Consider the following 20,114-nt stretch of genomic DNA (forward strand, 5'->3'; position numbering starts at 1 on the left):
TCCCCCGCGAAAAGCCACAAAGGCCGTATTTTTTTTTTAGTGTGGAGGGCCGGCAAAAAAAAAAAAAAAAAAAAAAAAAAAAAAACCGATTTGACAAAAAAATCGGAAATGGGTGACTTCAGGCTGCAGTGTGAACGCAGTAGGAGGCAGGTTGTTCTCGTCGTCTGACATGTTTCCATTCTCTGTCTCATGGGTTGATCCCAACAGCAGATATTTTGTTGATATAGATTTCTCTTGAACATTGGTTAAGAATTTATATAATACTTTCTTTTTGTTGTAGTTCATCTGTCAGGCTTCGCTGCACTTCTTTGACAATATGGTGGTTCACTTTCCGTTTAGAATTTTGGAAACAATGTATTATTTGGAACAAATAATAATAGCCCTGCATTTAACCATTACAAAGGGTTAAATATATCTACAGGTATTTATTTATCTGTATATGCATTTATCTGTAGATGCATTCTTTGCTACAAATGATCAAGCATATGCTGAATAAATGCAATGTTTTTGTATTTTAGACAATATAGTGTATTTTCTTGTTAAGAAATAGGAACTTAATTGTTTGTTTATGCATTTTTTTTTAGCATATTTTAATATTGCATAAAATAAGCTTACTTGGTAAGTAAAAAATAAGCAGAATGTTCTGCTTTTTTTCCTGATTAATTGATAGAATCATCAATTGCTATAATAACCGTTAGCTGCAGCATTAATTATGATCCTGTTGTGTGACCTTAAACAAGCTGTTCATGTTCGGAAATAATCTGATGTAGTTGAATTAAAACAATTTAGCAAGGAAGAATGGACAAAAATAAACTTATTACCAGTCCAAGCACTGGATCCCAGTTAAAGCCACCACATAAAAAAGCAGCAACCACTTTCTTATGCAGGGTAAGGTTGATATAAAAAGTTATTCTACCTTAAAAAATAAAATCTTTATTTGAAAACCGCTTTTTGCATTTACTCAGTTTATCTAGCCCAAACAAAACTGGACAGAGGAAATATCTATGGAGGGAAATACTTTTTCACAGAACTGAATCTGCAAAGACAGCTGGACGTCTTCTGGGAGCAGAGGGATGCAAAACCTTTTATCATATGCAGCCTTTCTTCTCTTTGAGCACGTGTTGCTGTGGGACATGTGATTACTCTGTTATGTTTAAGAACCTTCTGAGAACAACGCTGGAATGAGAAACCTCCAAAGACACCAGAAAGTCTCAGAGGATTGAATCTGGTCTGTTTGTGAGGCAGGAAAGGTGGCCATGTTGGAACAGAAAGTACACATGTGAGGCTGGGATGCATTTCCTTCTTTGCTAAAAAGCCTCTGTCACCATCTGCACGTTTCTGGCAATGTTAATGGATTTTGAAGATTCATCTTGCCATTCCTCCTGAAAAGGTTGCACAAGCAACCCTTTTATGGCAGTTATATTAAAATGTCTTCTTTGACAATATCTTTTCCTCTGGTTAGATGTTTTTGTAACCTGCAAACCCTTATAACTCGTTCAAAAAGGTACAAAGTACTGAGTAACAAAATACAAAAAGCAGCAGGCATTCCTTAGATGTGTGGAAACAGAAGGACTCATAAGTGTCATCACTGAAAATAATTAGATGACTGAACAAAGTAAACAAATTCAAAAACATATTTAGCAAAATACAAACACAGCAGAATCTACTAAAGGTCACTGAAAACGTTAAAGGTTTGAAACACAGGCTGTGTGTCAGAATGTGTCCTTTGGACTTTCCTTTGGATTTCTATGAGAGCAAGCTTTTTTATATCTATCTTTTCAGAAAGATAGTTGCTTATTTTAAGTTAATTTCTTAATATTGATTAAAAAGTACTTGTTCTACTGCCACATTATTTCACTTATAACAAGACATTTTCCCCATGCTGTAACTGAAATAATCTACCAGGGGAACTGATACTTTTACATCAATATTAAGTAAGTATTTCATTAAAAGAAGCTCCTTTATCTTGTTGAAAAATTACTTGCAACTAGATCAAAATCTTACCAAGAGTACTTGGTAAGATTTTGTGTTTTTGCAGAGCAGCCAAGTTTTGTCCACTTTAATAAATCTCTAGTTGTTTGTGTAGACAGTCGGTGTGTTTGTGATGTGAATGCGTAATCAAACTGATGCGGACAAAAGCGAAATCTGGTCCACCTAAAAATCTTGTTCCTGGTCCTGTTGAAGTGAACTCTGGTGCGGTTTGAATAAATATGTGAATGCAAGTGGTCTGGAGACTCCTTCAAAAGCAGGAAGCAAACTATAGTGAAGGGCATCATGGGTAAATACAACCAAAACAAACGCGCGAGCACTAGAGGGAGAAATGCCTCTTGGTCTTTCACCAAAGACACTGCTCCACTTTCTTTATTTACATTTTGTGAAGAAGGAGGCTCCACTTAATGCTTTCTTCAGAGGTTTTCATGTCCTTTTCCTCAGTGATTCTTGTTGCAGCGCCACCACAGGTGAGGAGGGGAACAGGTTTTTCAAAGAGTTTGGATGTTTGACAGTGCAATGTGAAAACAAACGACAGCACCAGAAAATATAACAAATGTTGCAATTTTGAACTGAATCTACTGGACTATCAAGTGTGAAAACATCCTTATAGTTAGAATTTATGAATGCTGGGCTTTCCAAACGCCAACCAATAGGGTGTCAAGTAGCAAACTATATTTCAGCTTCCCATGCTACTTTCATTTAAAATATTTTAGCTATGCTCTGTGAATGGGTGAATTTTTTATGAATAATTTTGGGTTATGTTCCACAGAAAGATCAGCAAATACTGAAATGTGAATATGTCACTTTTATATCCAAAATGACATAAAAGTGTCTATTTGTGTCACTTTTGAAAGCGACATAAATACACCAAGATCTGTTGAATCATGGGACGTATTTAATTTTCTATTCTGGATTCATCTTTGTTTAATAAATAATGACAGTGTGGAATAAATACATTTATTGTTGCCCCAAATCTGTTTTAAATTTGGACGAAAAAGTAAAAACTACTTTTCTCAGTTTGAGTTTACTTTCAGATTTACTTCTAAAAGAGACTACTGCATTTATGCTAATTTGAAGTTTTTTTGATTAGATAATTTATAGAAGTTTGTTCTCCAAATGTTTTACAATAACTAGAGTTTATTTTTTAGAAACTGGATCCAGTAACAGAGCGATCTTCAGCCTCCTTCAGTGCAGCTGACGCTTCCTGGCAGTGAATTTGACGGAGCAGTCAGTCACATTGTTCAGCTGTCACACACTCCAGGACGTCGTCGGCACAAAACTGAAAATGTATGAAGGATGCATAAAGAAAAACTGTGGCTAATGCATCTGCAGGAAAAAGCTTGAGAATGGCTTGATGGACTGAGACGAGCCACGGCAGACTTTTCAGGAAACAGCTCAATTTTACCCAGGCAGGCTGGAGCTGATGGGGGGTGTAAAGTTTGATTACAATCACAGCTGCTGACAAGATGCGAGGAGATGGACGTAAACAAGGACATTAAACTGAAACATTATTGAGCTTGTGGCTGTATGTTACACAGCCTTCGGTTCCTGCTATACTTCTGCTACTTAAGTGGTTTAATGATTGTACGGAAAATCTCAGAAGAAAGCCATGCATGACAACAGAGATTTATTTCGTCAGAGCTGCAGCTGCAATTAGTCACAGCCGAATGTGCTCTGTTCCCTCAGATAATCTCGAAATCGTTGACATTTAGTGTCAGCTCCCGTACATTTTCCTCCGAGTGTTTGGAGAAAGTGAAGGCAGGAGCCGGAGCCACCGGAGGGAGGAGAGAGGTAGGCGTAATCAGTCTAAACACCAGCTAATTAGAGCAGCAGTCGTATTTCTTTAGTCAGGTGGGTGTAAGAACGAGGCAACCGAAGTGAAGTCAACACCAAAACAGCTACATGGAGGTATGGTTGGAGGCTTTATGAAACCTGTATGAAATTAATTATAAAAATGACACACTGCTTTATTTTTCACACATTTTTCAATTTATGCATGATGTGAACTGTTAGCATGCAGAGAAGACATAAATAGATCAAGATCTGAAACACCTCAAAGCATTATTTTTAAATACTTTATTTCCCCTGACTACCTAAATTAATACCAGACTAAACTTTTCCTGTTTGAATTCAGTCAGGAGGTCAAAATGATTTCCACGCTGCAAAAACACAAACTTTTACCGAGTATTTTTGGTCTAGTTTCTATTGAGAATATCTTATTACGCTTGAAATCAGACATAATAACCCACAAGTAACTTTTCAGTAAGATATAAGAGCTTTTTTAAAGTCATAATTCCTTAATATTGATGAAAAGTAGTTTGTTATGAGTGAAATAATCTGCCATTTGCTTCATTTGCTTCTCAGCTCATAATTATCTAATCTGAGGAACTCATAGGGCCTTGGGGTGTAACTCTGAGACAGTCAATTTATTCTTGTTTTATTATGAGAACAAACATTGTTGGTGACATTATGTGAAGCTGAAGTACCAAACATGGTGCAGCAGGACACTGTGAATTCCACCACAATGATTTCAGCACCTTAACGTTTTACAAGAGCACATCAAACATACAAACCTCAAAGAAGTCACGCAAACTCACCTTAATTTCCTCATGTTTAAGTCGTTTTCAAAAGTGAGATAGAAAGTTATGTTCTGCCATTAAGGCCACAGTAAATTTGGAATATAACAGAAACTTGCAAGCTTGGCAACATCATCCCAACTGTGAAGTACAGGGTTGGATCCATCGTGCTTTTTGAGCTGCAGGAGAGACCAGCATTACTCACAAAACAAACAGCAAAAAGGAAGAAACATCTTGAAACATCGACCAAAAAGTCAAAGTCTGAGCTCATGTTGATCTCCCAAATGGACAATGGCACAATGCATAAAACCAAATTAGTTAGAAAATGGGTTAAAGTTACCAAAGTCAAACGTTTTGGTGTCCTATAAAAATATCCACACTAGTTCTGTCAGAAAAATATTGCAACAAGCTTGTGGGCGTTACTGTTTCAGGCAATTTTAACAAAAACTATAAAACTGTGTCATTTTGGCATTTTTTAGTTTTGGTAATCCTAATTAATCTCAGCCAGGAAACTTATAGTCTGATTTAATGCTACAAAATGAGGGGGAAGAAAGGTTTTGTGTCATTTTACTCGGTTTATGTAAAAATCCGGTTACAGTTCCAAGGAGTTTTTCAGTGTTGAAATCAGTGAAGTGCTCCAATTAACAGGATATAAAAATCAGGCAAAATCCCCCAAAACACGACACGCATGTCTTGTACAGCGCTGATGAAATATGCAAATGACTCGAAGCTGCAGAGAAAACAAACACAGCTGGAGACGAGCGCCCAGTGGAAGGTGATTTGTTACGCCGAGCTTTGACTTGATGTTTGTCAGACAAACCTGACTAATTGGCTGTCAACAAAGCACCAAGATGGTCGTTAATGCAACACGTCAGGAAAACAGGAAGTGATGACAGAGGAGTTCAGTAAAAATGAGATGTCAGAAACATGGATAATTAGATTTAATGATTTATCAAAAACAACTCTCAGCCTCACTAAATTTACTAAGCGTACTAAATCTATGTGATCTGAATATTGCAACGCTAGAAAACTTTCCTTTTTAATAATGTTTTCTAAAATCTGCCAACCAGAGGAAGCACAATATTATTTGTATTTGGACTGTCTGTAAATAGTTTTAGGACATTAATTAGTCTGATAAAGATAAAATAAACCTGTAGTATGCTTAAAGTATGGGGGAGGTATGTTTTTTTATTAAAAATACCACCAGATCTCAGTCTAATAGAAAGCCTTTTGGATGGTGGAACTGGAGATTGGCACCATGGATGTGCAGCAGACAAATCTGCAGCAACTGCGTGACACTAACATGTCAATATGAAGCAGACTCTCTGAGGAATGTTTCCAGTACCTTGTTGAATTTCTGCCTCAAATGATTAAGGCAGTTCTGAAGGCAAAGGGGGTCAAACCTGGTAAGGTGTACCTAATAAAGTGGCTGGTGAGTGTCCCTTAATATGCAATAATATGGTGAGTAGAAACTGTCTTAGCCCTAACACAGAAGCTAATATCTACAGATTTCCTTATTTCCACTATTGGGGGCACAAAAGCCAGCCAATACTAAGTCCAGTAGCATTGAGCCCATTTATTTCTGCTACCAACCTGCATTTCCTTCATAGGATCTGACAGAAAAATCTTTGAACAGGCAAATTTTTCATTAATAATTTGGAGTTACGTTCCACAGAAAAATCCTCAAATTGTTGAATCTGTGAATACTGAACTGTCTAAACATAGCAGAGTTTCCATGAATAGGCATAAACTTTGCAGGGAAATGTTTTTAAGGCATTATAGGTTGCAATGTCTGCACAACAACAAAAAAACCTTAAATGAAAAGCTTCTGTGCGTAAAAATGTAAATGTACCTAATTTTGAGTCTTCATGATGTGAGCATCACCAGCCACCCCAGCCTGATTGCATTTTAGTCTGGGGTGTTTGAACGGCTTCCCAAGCCATTCAAGCATTAAAGAATTTTTATGAGGCTGTTAAACAAAACGAGCTCCATTCAAATATTTTCAAAGGCAGAGCAGAAAAAGCTAATATTTGTACAGTTAGGACCTTCCACCTCTCTTTCTTCCCTCATCTCTCATATTTCACAGTTTTTCTTCTAAAGCGTCCCTGAGCTACAGTAATTGTATATTCCGCAGCACCATCTGGCCCTGGAGAGCACATTTCTCTAACATGTTTCAGAGGTCAAACGCTCAGCATGAACAAATTTGCACACATGGAATCCATCCTGATCGTCTCATTGTCCTTGCACAATTTCATCTGCGAATGCAACAGAAAATCCTAAAATACACGAGCTGTTGGGAGAGGAGGAAGGGGCGAGTGTCGATTCAGATTGTACTTTAAGTGAGTTTAATCGGTGCGAGTAAGACTGAGTTCACACTGCAGCCCGAAGTGACTCAATTCATATTTTTATTTATTTATTTTTGCCTCAATCTGACCTGTTTTCGATCTTTTCACGACAGTCTAAACAACACAGGTTGGACTATTTTCCAATGCGACCCAGTCCACTTGGGGATCCGATACTATCCGATTCAAAAGCGATTTAACGTCCAGGTCGCGTTCATCCGAATTGAACGTCACTGATACTCGACAAACGTCGCTATTCTGCTTCCTGATACTCACAAATGGAAGGAAAAACAACCACCATGACGGACTATAATGAGGATTAAGTTGTTAATATATTGGCTCCGATCGACAACAACTTAAAAATCGTAAGCTATGCTCCATCGTTAGCCTCCATGTTTACTTCCGCAAACACTGAGCACAAACTACGGTACTTCTTCTTCTTCTTCTTCTTCTTCTTCTTCTTCTTCTTCTTCTTCTTCTTCTTCTGGCAGTTGGCAAAGCACTGCTGAGAACGCTCTCTGTGTGACGTTATTGCGCCCTCTACTGGGCGTGCGGGACACTTTCGTTCACATACAGATCGCATGTTTTTGGAAGTGTGAACGACCGTGGCAAAAATAAAAATCCAATTTGGCAAAAAATAGGAATTGTTTCTCTACAGGCTGCAGTGTGAGCGAAGCCTAAAGTAAAATGCCAGATTTTTGTCTTTCTTTAAAGTAAAGGGTACTTAAAAAAAAAAAAAAAAACACTTCTCCAGCAGCTCATTAGTTCTCCCGGCAATATAAATTACATCATGTCCATTACTCCTGCACAGCTCTGTGTATACAGCACTTTAGAGAAATGAATGGGCTCGGTAGCAACGCTCGCAGCCATTTGGTTATTAGTTAATACATCACCCTTGTCACTGTACCTTCTGAGACTCTCACAAAGACAGCTGAAAACGTGTGGATCCCTGACACCTTTGGTTTATTAGCTGTCATGATGCACTGTCACTAAGCGCTACCTCGATTTAAACATTTCTGCTGATTTCAAATCAATATTTTTATTACGTACTGGGTTAGAGCTGCTTCTTCCCTTCTGAGCTGCCATAATTCTTTGTGGGAAAGATTCAACAAGGTGTCAGGAAAATACCTTGGAGATGTTGGCTCCACAGTGAGATGGATTATCTCAGGATTATTATCACAGGATTATTTCATGTTTGTCGGCTGGACATCTATGATGACTATCTCCACAAATACACCACAACCCTAATGTGCTCTGTTGGGCTGAGACCCCAACCGTCTGGAATAATCTGTCCTTTTGAGTCCATTAATCTTTTTAAAACATATTTATTTTCTGAGACCTTTGGCAAATTTTAAGAGGTTGACTCTTTCTTAAACATGTTTCTTTTTCATTATTTTTATGTAATTTTCATTTGTACAACTCTTTGTGGACCTTAGTTTATTTTACAGTGCTCTATAACTTCAGGTGGTACGATATGGTGTTGTATGGTAGGATGTATTTTTAATTGCTTGGGACACCGCTGGGTAAATCTAATGTGTTTTTAAGGGGATGGAGTGTTAAAATATAGAGCAGTTTGTGTTATTCTCCATCCAGATGTGCAGAATCATGCCAGAATCAGAGCTCAAATAAGACAAAATACACTGAATGAAGATGACTGGAAACAAAGTATTCGCTCTTGCATGAGACCTGATTGCATCCAAATCTAAATTTACAAGAAATTTAAATTATATCTGAAGCTGTAAGTAATTATGTTTACCTTTTATATATCTGATGCAATGTCAAATTATGAAACCATCCTTTATTTCATTATATTTTACTTTCTATGAAGTAAAATATTTTATTGAATTTGTCCAAATCAACATTTGTTCTGAATGTATTTCAAGAAGTTTGTTCATACTTGAATGTTTTATCAGTCATTTACGCTCTGATGCTCATTTTAGACTGTCAATTATTGTTCAGTTAAATACTTATAAAAAATGCAATTTGAACAAGTAGAGGAGTGAAAAAGTGTTGGGCCTAAAAATAAACGTCTGTGTCGGTATCTAAAAGCCATATCCTCAGTTTAAAGATGTTGTGACACGTAAAAATATTCCTTACTATGTAATTAAAATAGAAAAAACCCCGATGGATTTTGTATAATTTGAGACGAGGCCATGTTAGTTTGTGCTGTATGCTCGGCTGGTTCTTTGTTTATTTCAGATTTTTTCATCATTGACCATTTTGGGCTGAAAGTTTGAGGCTCTATAATCAGTGGCGGATGGTGAATGCTCCGCTATGGTAGATATCATAATGTGTCAGGTGTAGCATAGCTGCAGTATGGCATAGCATGTCTTGAATTTTCTGAGGTTGACATTTTAGCATCTTGATCTCCGTCAGACTCTGCTCCTGGGCTTCTCGGTTTTCGTTACGCAGGAATGACGAAGAGCCTGGAGGAGTTTCTGTTTGTTACTGCGACTGGATGACTCTTTAGAGGACAGGAGACTCTGCTGCTGATGCGCAGTGCTGGCAGACAGCAGCTCACTGTTAATAAATTAAGCTGAGGTCAGAAGGGGCGCCACAGCGTCAGACATGTTTACTTTACCTGTACTGTGTATCATTTTGATAAATAGGAGACAACAAAACACCTGGGATCCTCTCAGGCTCTGCATGCAGAGATTAGTCTAAAAACAAGCCACGTATAATAAGGAGATGCTTAATTCCCATTTCTTTTTAATTGCCCAGTCAGAGAAAAAAAAATCCACCTTGATCTAATTCAGCAAACCGGTTGTCACTGGAGAAGTAGAGCAGGAATTAATATGTCTTAAACCTGATTGATGCTAAAGGAGACTCTTATAATTGCAACAAACCAACTATGGAGTAAAGGAATCACTGGTTCATTTTCATCCATGGACCACGTGACAAAATGCAACTGAGAAAAATGTAGCCAGACTTTCACTTCATTAGAACCAGACTTTGATAAACTAGTTTAACTTTGAACATTAAATCACAAAGCAACTTTACAGGAATGACATTTGATTTAAAGCCATGTGAGTATTTTACTGGGTTTACGATGCATTCCAGCATAAAACATAAAGTAGGGCATTATTTTAGGGTGAACGACAATAGGAATCTGAAAAGTGTGGCGTACAAATGTATTCCAGGTCCCTTTATACCGATTGCCCTAAATGAAATGCAGTACAACCAATGACCTTCACTGTTGAACGCCTGCTGCTGCATTCGTTCACACCGAACGCTTCGCACGTCAAAAACACATCAAGTTGGACACGTTTGCACTTTGAAGTGAGAGTCTTGACATTTTGCTCTGGACGCGCGTCAATATCAGCCGTTGTTTTCCTTTTTGCAGTCTCTGTACTGTGGTGGATGAAACTGAGAAAGTCACACCAAAGTATTATGTAGTGAAAGCTTCTGGAAACATAACAGAGGCTCAAATGTCTTTGCTGAAAATTTAGTGTTCAGTTTCTATTGAACAAACAACGGTGACAGCTGATGGCGGCACAAAGCGTGTTGGAGCCTCTTGGCTTTTCTCCTTCGCTCGGTTACTTTGAACAATGGCGGATGAAATAGTGAGTGACTAGATTTTATTTACTGAAAACAACAGAATGTCGCCGTCGGGCAATTGTTTGAATTTACCAGATAATTCAGAGGTGTTGTGAGTTTCGTAAGCTGGCTGGGCGCTGACGAGGGTCGTCTCAGCTGAGCCCAGTTTGATGACCTGCTAACCACATCGGTGTCTGCATTTCACTAATAATATGAGAAAAATGTCTTGCTAAAAGTGGAAAAAATCCAGGTAAACAGGTACTTTTTCCATCAATATTAAGAAATGATTGACTGAAAACAAGCATTTCACATTTAGATACCAGCTCACTGGCATTTAAACCAAGCAAAACTGGCAGATCTAAAAGTCAAGTAAAAATTGTGTAAAGTATAAACAGTTGACTTAATTTGGGTTTTTTTGGCTCTAGTGGCCTTTATTTAACAGGAAAGTGGGAAGACATGCAGTGAAGGTTGCCAAGCTCAAGAATCAAACCCATGACAGCTGCATTGAGGCCTCCATGTGTGAGTTGTGCTTAACCCCTGCACCACCACAGCACACCCCAAAAACAAGCTTTTAAAAGTAACTTGTAATTTAGTTTGACTTATTTCAAAGATATTTGCAATCAAAAGTAGAACAGATACTTGGTAAGTGTTAGAGTTTTGCAGTGAAGTGTTTCTGTCTTCAAAACCATCCTCCAACCTCATTCACTTGCAAAACATTTCTGCTGTCATAAATTAGAGGGATTGTATCAGCTAGTCCTTTAATTTCTCCTCTTCATATTTTATGGATTGCTGTGGCGGAAAGAACACAAACGAGTGCATCGATAATCAAGCTCCCGTTCATTTGTGCACAGATTACATCCAAACCGCAGCTGTCAGGAAAAGTCTGGACTCAGCACCGTCTCGGCTCGTTTTTAAAAATCTAACAAGACGCCTGATGTGACGTGACAGCTGCGCCTGAGACCCACATTCATGGACCATGAGCGCGTCACCAAGCCGGGTGTATTCTCATTCTGCACACTCGGTTTTGTCTTGAGAGGAATTTAATCACACAAAGATTGTTTGATGGATTTCTTTAATCCCCGAAAAGAGAATAAAACACACAGAGGACAGAATTTACATCAGAAATAATAAGAACATTCACAGTGAATCTAATTATAGCTAAAAAGCAGACAGCAAATGACAGACTAACAAACATATAACCACTTCTGAACAAAACACACGCTTCCACAACATGCAGCGTTTTCTCCCCGGATAGCAGGACCGCGTTGGATGTGTTAAAAGAAAAAGAAAAAAAAAAAAAGAAAAACACATTCTGTGCAGCTCAAACGCTCCCTGTGATACGATTTTACAAGGACACTTGACCTGAATGATTTAAAGGAAAGGAGTGCTACAATGCAAAACAAAAAGCACAAGAAAGGAGGCGACAGAAATACCGTTGCGAGAAAGCACTTTGAAAAATTGGCAGCTGAATTCACGAAGGAGTAAAACGCTTCACAAAGAATTGAAATCAGACAATTAGAAGTTCTTTAAGGAGCTGCTCCTGAGTCCAAGAGGAGGCAGTAATCGCCTCCCAAAACAGGAGGAAAGATGAGACAAAATTCCCGTCTGTGCGGCTCGCTTTAATTAGAAGCCAGCAGCTTTTCAATTATTTTTATTATCAAATGACCTTCAGTTTGCTTGAACACTTGTTTCTTCTTCTTTCTTTCTTTTTGTCTTCCTGATTTACATTTAGACAGCAAATAAAAAAAGGTTAGAGGAAGGATGGATCTAAACAAGTGGAGGCTGTGAATAAAAACAGGCAAAATTTAAATGGAAAAAACGAGTTGGACTCAAAACTAAGCAGTAGAAAATCCTGATTATAAGGAAGTGAACACCTGGGTTTCAGTATATTTAATATGATTTGGGTTGAATTCTCAAAAAATATATAAAATAAAATATAGATATTTTAATATTTCATCATGTTCCCTTAGCTGAAGAGACAGAGACTCACTGTTCTTGAGTCTTAAACTCTGGTTTTGAAATTCAGTGTTCTGGGTCTCAGCCAAACAGTTTTTAGGCAACATACTGACCCCTGCACCGTCACTGATGTATTTTTAATTGCTTGGGACACCGCTGGGTAAATCTAACGTGTTTTTAAGGGGATGGAGTGTTAAAATATAGAGCAGTTTGTGTTATTCTCCATCCAGATGTGCAGAATCATGCCAGAATCAGAGCTCAAATAAGATAAAATACACTGAATGAAGATGACTGGAAACAAAGTATTCGCTCTTGCATGAGACCTGATTGCATCTGAATCTAAATTTACAAGCTATTTAAATTATATCTGAAGCTGTAAGTAATTATGTTTACCTTTTATATATCTGATGCAATGTCAAATTATGAAACCATCCTTTATTTCATTATATTTTACTTTCTATGAAGTAAAATATTTTATTGAATTTGTCCTGATCAACATTTGTTCTGAAAGTATTTGTTCATACTTGAATGCTTTTACACTCTGATGCTCATTTCAGACTCTGAATCATTTTTCAGTAAATGCTTATAAAAATTAAATCTGAACAAATAGAATAGTGAAAAAGTGTTGGGCCTAAAAATATACATCTGTCTCAGTATGTGAAAGCCATATTTTTACACATAAAAATATGCTTTATGCGTGATTAAACTAGAAAAAAACATGGATTTTGTATCATTTGAGATGTGGCCATGTTAGTTTGTGTTAGGATGCAAGACGTGGGCTGTATGCTCGGCTACTTCTTTGTTTCATGTTTACTCATCATTTGACCATCTTGGGCTGAAAGTTTGGGGCTCTATAATTAGTCTAAGTGCAACAAGGTTTTACTTTTAACAATACTGTAGATGTTAAGTTAGTCAAAATGTCTTTATTTTTTGTTTGAATTTATTTTGTTTAGTCAACACGTTGTTCCTCCAGACATTTATTGGTGTGTTCAGTTCTGTTGTGCTGCTCTTGGCAGTTGGTGGTTACCATAGCAACCGGTAACTGGCAGCTCCTCCCCCTTTTCTTTCTGTTGCCGTCGGTAACGGTGGCATGTATTAGGATCAGCTCAGTGTTTCGTTTACAAATATTATACTGTCACATATATTTTATACAAATTTAGTAATACACAGTGTTTCATGAGTAATTTTGCTGTGTTTTATAAATGTCTAACTGTTATGTTAGCTATCTTTAATTTTATAACTGTTAAATGCCATTAACTGCTCACTGGGAGTTATTGCTTTGTAGTTTGTTTAGGGTTATTTGTTCTATTTTATTTAATGTATAGGACTGATGTTAACCACCAACTGGATTTCCTCTTTTGTTACAATCAATACAGTGAACCTGAATGTGTCCGTCATGAATCTACTGGAGCTGAGACGAACGTAGGAGTGTTAAATATGGTTTCCCCTAAGTAGAGGTGGAAGATATGGACTCAAAGTTTTATCACAATATTTTGTGGTATGTTATGATAATGAAAAAAGTGGCTATTTATTACTCTATGGCTGTAACAGCATTATAGAGCAATTATAGCTACCAAAACAAAAATAGTGCTCTGAAAAATCTAATCCATGTGCAATACGCTTCTTTAGGACACTAGTGATCTGTATCACACTGTAACTGGATTTAATCATATTTTCAAAGATATTGATATTTACTGATGCTCTGATTTAAGAAAAAAAAAGCTAAATTAACAATCCCACTTATTGTTTTTTAAACATTCAAACATATCATTTGAACATTTGAACATATCGTGTCAACAATAAATCAGAATTCTGATCATGATAAGAAATTTATCACGATAAATGATATGATAAAGGCCCACTCAAGTTCTAAGTGGTTTTATATTTGATAGATAATTGCTAAATTAGTATCATTTCATTTAAAAAAGTTTAAACTCCCCTACTTTAGCATGTCAAAGCGAGATAATCTTCATCACTGCAGACAGAGTGTCTACATGGTGTAACATCAGTTTAAGGAATTTTGTTATTTGATCATTTCTACAACTTTTATCACTTGGAAAGAGCAGCAAGAAGCACAAAAGGTGAATAAAAAGAAGAAAACCGATGAGGAAGAAGTAGATCTGACAATGACTGAATGCAAACACAGAGGAAGGTGATTACTGAAAAAAGGAAAGGCTAGGCTGATGTAGTGAGGAAACACAAAGATGAATGGTAACATAAATAAGCACAAAGAGCTAAACACCACAGTTAAATCCAGAGCATTACAACCAACCACATTACAGAAATCAGATAAATTTAACTCAAAGTCCTACAAACTGTGACAGCGGCAGTCAGAGTTAGCTGGATATAACATTGTGTGGGCAGAAAGATAACACTGAATCACTATTTACTTAATAAATGTGTCTGTGTGGCAGCAGACTGGCAGCAAAATGTAAATATCTATTCAATTCTCTGGCTATTTGTTAACACAGCCCTGATTCTCACTTTGAGTTTAGGAACCGTTTAACGAATAAAATGTCAGAGTTAGATGGATTCACAGACAGCTGAAGATGAGTGAAAAGCAGCCAGAGTTCACAGAAAAACCTTCAGAAATCCTGTAGACCACATGGGTCAAACTCGAGGCCCGCGGGCCAAATACGGCCCGCAGTAGCTTTTTATGTAGATATAAAATATTATGTTATCAATCAAATCAATGCAGGTTTTATTTGTTTACTGCCAAATTATATCAATCAGTCCCTCCAGGTTCTTGAGAATTACCATGGAAATTCATGCAAAATCAACAAATNAAAANATATTTTTTGCACCAATACATTTTTTGGGAGTTTATCGCAGATTTTTCTCAAAAATTGTCAAAATTTTTTACTTTTACTAAACAGCTGCCTCAGCCTTAATTGATGTCAGATTAGAGTCCACGATCTAAACAGCGAGTAATAAAAGTCGCATTTACCGTCATAAATAAGTGTAAATATTTCCAAATTAGTGCAACAAACACTTTGATTTTTATTGCAAAAAAATCCTGGAGGGACTGAAAAGATGTTCAATAATATTATTTAACTTTAAGAATTGATTGATATTTGAACAGTTTGTGATCAGGTTTTATCAATACGTTCTGGCACAACCGGCCCTTTAAGAGCATTTATGATCTGGATTTGGTCCAAAACGAAAATGAGTTTGACTCGCCCACTGTAGATGCACAAAGAGACTCTGAAGGATTACATGGAGGTGAAACAAAGAAGGAATAATTGAGGCATCAAGAACAAATGTATATAAAACTCTTTTAAAGGTTTTTCAATCTTGCAAATTTCACAAAAGCTGTAAGTATTTTTTGTCTAGTTTCAAATGAAAATATCTTAGTACACTTGAAAAAAGACAAAACTTACAAGTAACTCTTGAATTTTGATTTTAAAAAATGCTACTTCCATTGTCGGATCTTTTTCAGTTATAACATGATTTCAACATTGTTTTGAATATTTTCCAACTTATTTTCAGAAGAGTAATTTAACAGAGTTGAAACATCTTTTATGCTGAAATAACACAGAAACCAACACAAAATGTCAGCCTGACCTTTTTGTCCCTTGTACGTTGCACAAAGCAAGATATATGATGTTAATTAGTGAATGTTAAAGGTCCTCGCTGTTTAATTTCATTTTTTATTTTGTTATCAAGCCACGTTGCTACAATTTCCCTCTAATTTCTTTTGTCAAGACAAAACTTTAAGATCATTTTAAGGTAGTAAAATCTTCTCAATCTCCATATTCAGTCCCATTTGAACTTATGATATGACTGTAATCAACTGATAATTCAATAAAACATATTCTTTCATGGGTGTTTGTACATTTGCTGATCAGAAAATAAGCCACACACACAAAAAAACTGCACACAAAATACAATAAAGGCAACTGTTATTAAAAGAAAAAAAAAATACAACAAAAGTCTTGGAGCAAATCTTGAACTGAAGTAATAAAAGTCCCGTTAAAGTCACATTAGATGATGATAAAACAGGAGAACGTTCCCCACTGAGTGAAACGTGGTTACAGTGTGTGCTGCAGTGGTAAGAGTGATGAAGAGCTGCCAGATGACTGTACAATCCAGGCTGAGACGGAAAATCCAGAGGAATGGTTGTTAATCTGGAGACATGCACGACTGCAGGGGCTGCACTGCAAAAACACAAAATCCTACCAAGTATTTTTGGTCTAATTTCTAGAGAAAATGTCTTAGGACATTTAAAATAAGACAAAACTAACTTACTAATAGCTTTTAGGCATCATATATGAGCTTGTTTTAAGTAAATCGTTCCTTAATATTGATGAAAAAGTTCTAGTTCCACTGGCAGACCATTTCATTTACAACAAGATATGTTTCCCATGTTATACGTGAAATAATCTGATCAATATGAATGAATTATTTACTTAAAAAACGTATATCTTGCTTAAAAGTTACTTGAAAGTTAGTTTTGACTTATTAGATATTTGCAATAGACCAAAAATGAGTGGTGCTGAAAAAAATCTGAATCAATTCAAAATGCTCAAAAATCGACTTTTAATCCGTTTAATTTTTTGTAAAATTATAGTTTAAAATATTTTTTCGTAATAAAGATATTTTCATAAAATTATTTTATTTTATGACATAGTTCATTTCATAAAAGGGTTTATGAAATCTCTGTAAACGAAACTGTCCTTCATAAAAGGGTCTGGTTGTCATCCAGTTTTTTTTTTATAAAAACAGCGAAAAGAGAACAACAATAAATCCTGCAAATGGAAACTATTGAGCTTATTTTAATTTATCATGTGATTAACTGATTTATTGCTTATTGTGGCAGGCCTAAGTATTGTTTTAAATAAATGTATTTTCATCTTGTCGGTCACAAAATTTACAGAGAATCTAAAACATCTGAATCTCTTCTGAAACAAATCATGAGCCTAAAAACTGGAATTGAATCGCCAGACTTTCAGTTTTTCATCTCTACCAAAAGCAGTTGGTGAGATTTTGTGTTTTTTGCAGTGCGGTTTCCCTCCGGAGCAGAACGAAGTCCTCAACTCGTTCAGGCTGTATTGTTCAGCGGAAACTCGACTCCCAGCTGTTGGTGAAGCCCGTCGGCGCGGCGCTGGGAACGCTGACCCGGACCAACCCCCAAAAACCTCAGGAATTTAAAACAGGACACTTTTACATTTTGCTGATTTCCAACGAGCGGCAAGGTGACGCAGGAACGCCACGCACCTGTTGCAACTACAAATACGCCACGATTTGCAGGTGAACTATAATCACCATTCCAGTGAAAACGGAGCTAAAACAAAGCTCTTCCTGAGCTTTTAGTCGCGTTAGCCTTCATTTGCTTTATCGACTGCCAGTAGGCAGGAAGTTAATCTCTATGCATTTAGTTTCTGATAAACACTGGAATTTATTTGCCAAATTAAAACAATTACTTTAGCTTTAGCTTTATGAGTTAAAGCTTATCTCTGCAGACTAATAAGGAGCCTAAACCCACAAACAGATTAATGCATACAGCAGTTTTATGGAGCTCATCATTCGGTGCATCTCTTGGAGAAATAACCACAATTACTGAACGGATGAATCACTGGAGCAGCTGTGTTGTCTCTCAAGGACTCCTCAGGATGTTTCTAAAAGGCTGGATTTTTTAAGATACAATATCTACAGCAAAATATAACAGCTACTGACAGATTAATGTGCCGAGTCCCTTATAGCTGTAAATTCAGCAGCTAAGACATATAATCAATATTAGCTGTTTTACTGAGGTGTGTACAGTCTGAATGTTTGCTGTGCTATTAAACTTCATAGGGATTTCCTGCAGACAAACACGTTTGAAAACTCAGAGAAGGAATGGACTAGGTGTGGCTGATGCGGTGAAAAATGTCATGATTTTTCTACATAATAATGTAGATTTTAATACAACTTCACGGATTATAAGGGAAGGTTTAGAGCGTTTAGACCATAAAAGTACCCTGGTGCCACCTTAGATCCAAATGATCTGCTGCTCAACTCAACATTTACACTCGGACGGGAATATTATACAACTGTACATCTTTGAAAAGCAGAAGTAGAGCCTCCTGCACAGCCAACAAAATGCAGCAAGTGGTTTCTGGATGGTAAGTTAACAACAAAGCACTTATCTTTTCCAGCTGCCATTGTACAGTACATACATTGTTAATACCAGCTGACCAAATGTGCTTGTGTTGCTAGGCAACGGGGCTGGGCTTGGCTGGGGTTGCTAGGTAACGGCGCAGTGCCTATAGAATGTGACTCAATAATCGGGAGGATTTTGAAACACCAGAAAACATAAACATATTGCCAAAATCTGGTGTTTTTTTTAAACCACTAGAACAGTTAAGACCAAATGGACATTAAACTAGCAAAAAGTGAATTTTGCATAACTTTTTGAAGGACAATTTGGATTACAGACATTTCATAATTAATTGTGATTGTTGTTTCTGTTTTTTTGTTTATTTACTTTGAATATTTAAAATGCCTTCTGGTGTTAAATGTTCATTAGAATTTAGAGTTCATTGATATTTAATCATGTTTTCTTGCACTATCATGTCTCTAATGATTAAAAACACAACCCAAAGTTTTTTAGATTACCTCCTCAAACTGACAAATTCTGAAATATTCTGTATTTTGCAGAGATTTCTGTTTTGTTTGTTGATTTGTGAGTTTCTATCTGCAGTATGAAAATCCTAATGCTACAAGTTTTTATACTTTAAAGTCTAATATTACCCACTTCTGTTTTTAAAAACAGATCAAATTCCTACAATGACTTTATAAGCAGTGATAAAGATCATCTCCTGCATTATGCGGTGCTGAATTTGTGTTTTTTATTGTGGCTCTGCAGGCTGTTATTTCTGTGGTTTAAAGGCAGCTGAAAGAAAGTCTTAAAGGAGTTTAATTACCGCGTCTGCTGAACACAACTGAACAGAACGCATTTTGACTGAATGTGACTGAAGCTGCTGTTTGTTTGCGGGGAAACTCCACAGGGGTCCCTTTAACTTGAGGCACATTAACGCTGGTTTGTTTTCCAACAGGCTTTCAGCGGCCATCTTAATGTTTTTATCCACAGCTGAGGAAGAAAATCCATTACATGCCTTTTTCTTTTTTAATAATCTATATCATTTGTTCGTGGAAAAGCAGATATTTCATACCTCGACCAAAACTTTATTACTGTGGTTCAATGTTTAGCTGCTTGTTTTTTCCTACATTTACGTTCACACAGGAGCCAAATGCAACTCGAATCTGATATTTTCACAGCAGTCTGAACGGTCCAACTCCAATCTTTTCACCTGGAAAAATATCCAATTTGTGAGACTTTAATATGTGGTACTAAATCAGATACGTATCTGACATGTGTCTGCAGTCACATTTTATCCAACTTTTACGTCATCGATGTGAGACGTGCGTCACAATTCGGCACCAGAAGAAGCCAAACGCGGTAAATCCGGATGTAAACAGTGGCTGAAGCAAAAAGAGCCGACACTTCCTTCTTCTTGTTATGATCTTGTAATAATACTGTCGGCTCTGATTGCTTAACAACTTATCGATCCAAAAACGTCCATTTTTACTTCTGTAAACATTGTGCTGCAGTGAGACGTCTAAGTGGAGATAAACATCATGCCGTATCTATTATTTATACAAAAACAGCTGGAAAAAAATGTATATTGTGAAGGAGATTGATATTTTTTTCATTTGTTTCAGAAAGTGA

General features: G+C 36.7%; 1 long non-coding RNA gene across 2 annotated transcripts in view; it reads left to right on the top strand.

Annotated features, from left to right (window-relative positions):
* LOC106953150 (uncharacterized) overlaps positions 1-16,869 on the top strand; it is a 21,024-nt gene extending 4,155 nt beyond the window's left edge. The window contains exons 2-3 of one of the 2 annotated variants that reach the window (XR_001426138.1): positions 3,141-4,254; positions 16,665-16,869. This is a non-coding gene — a long non-coding RNA (uncharacterized LOC106953150). Of the gene's footprint in view, positions 1-1,892; positions 1,935-3,140; positions 4,255-16,664 lie in introns of those variants that run through there. The other variant, XR_001426137.1, reaches the window with a different exon arrangement.
* The last annotated feature ends 3,245 nt before the right edge of the window (positions 16,870-20,114 follow it).

Source organism: Poecilia latipinna, unplaced genomic scaffold, assembly GCF_001443285.1.
Source record: "Poecilia latipinna isolate Pla-1442-1.1 unplaced genomic scaffold, P_latipinna-1.0 Scaffold565, whole genome shotgun sequence".
Lineage (NCBI taxonomy): Eukaryota > Metazoa > Chordata > Actinopteri > Cyprinodontiformes > Poeciliidae > Poecilia > Poecilia latipinna.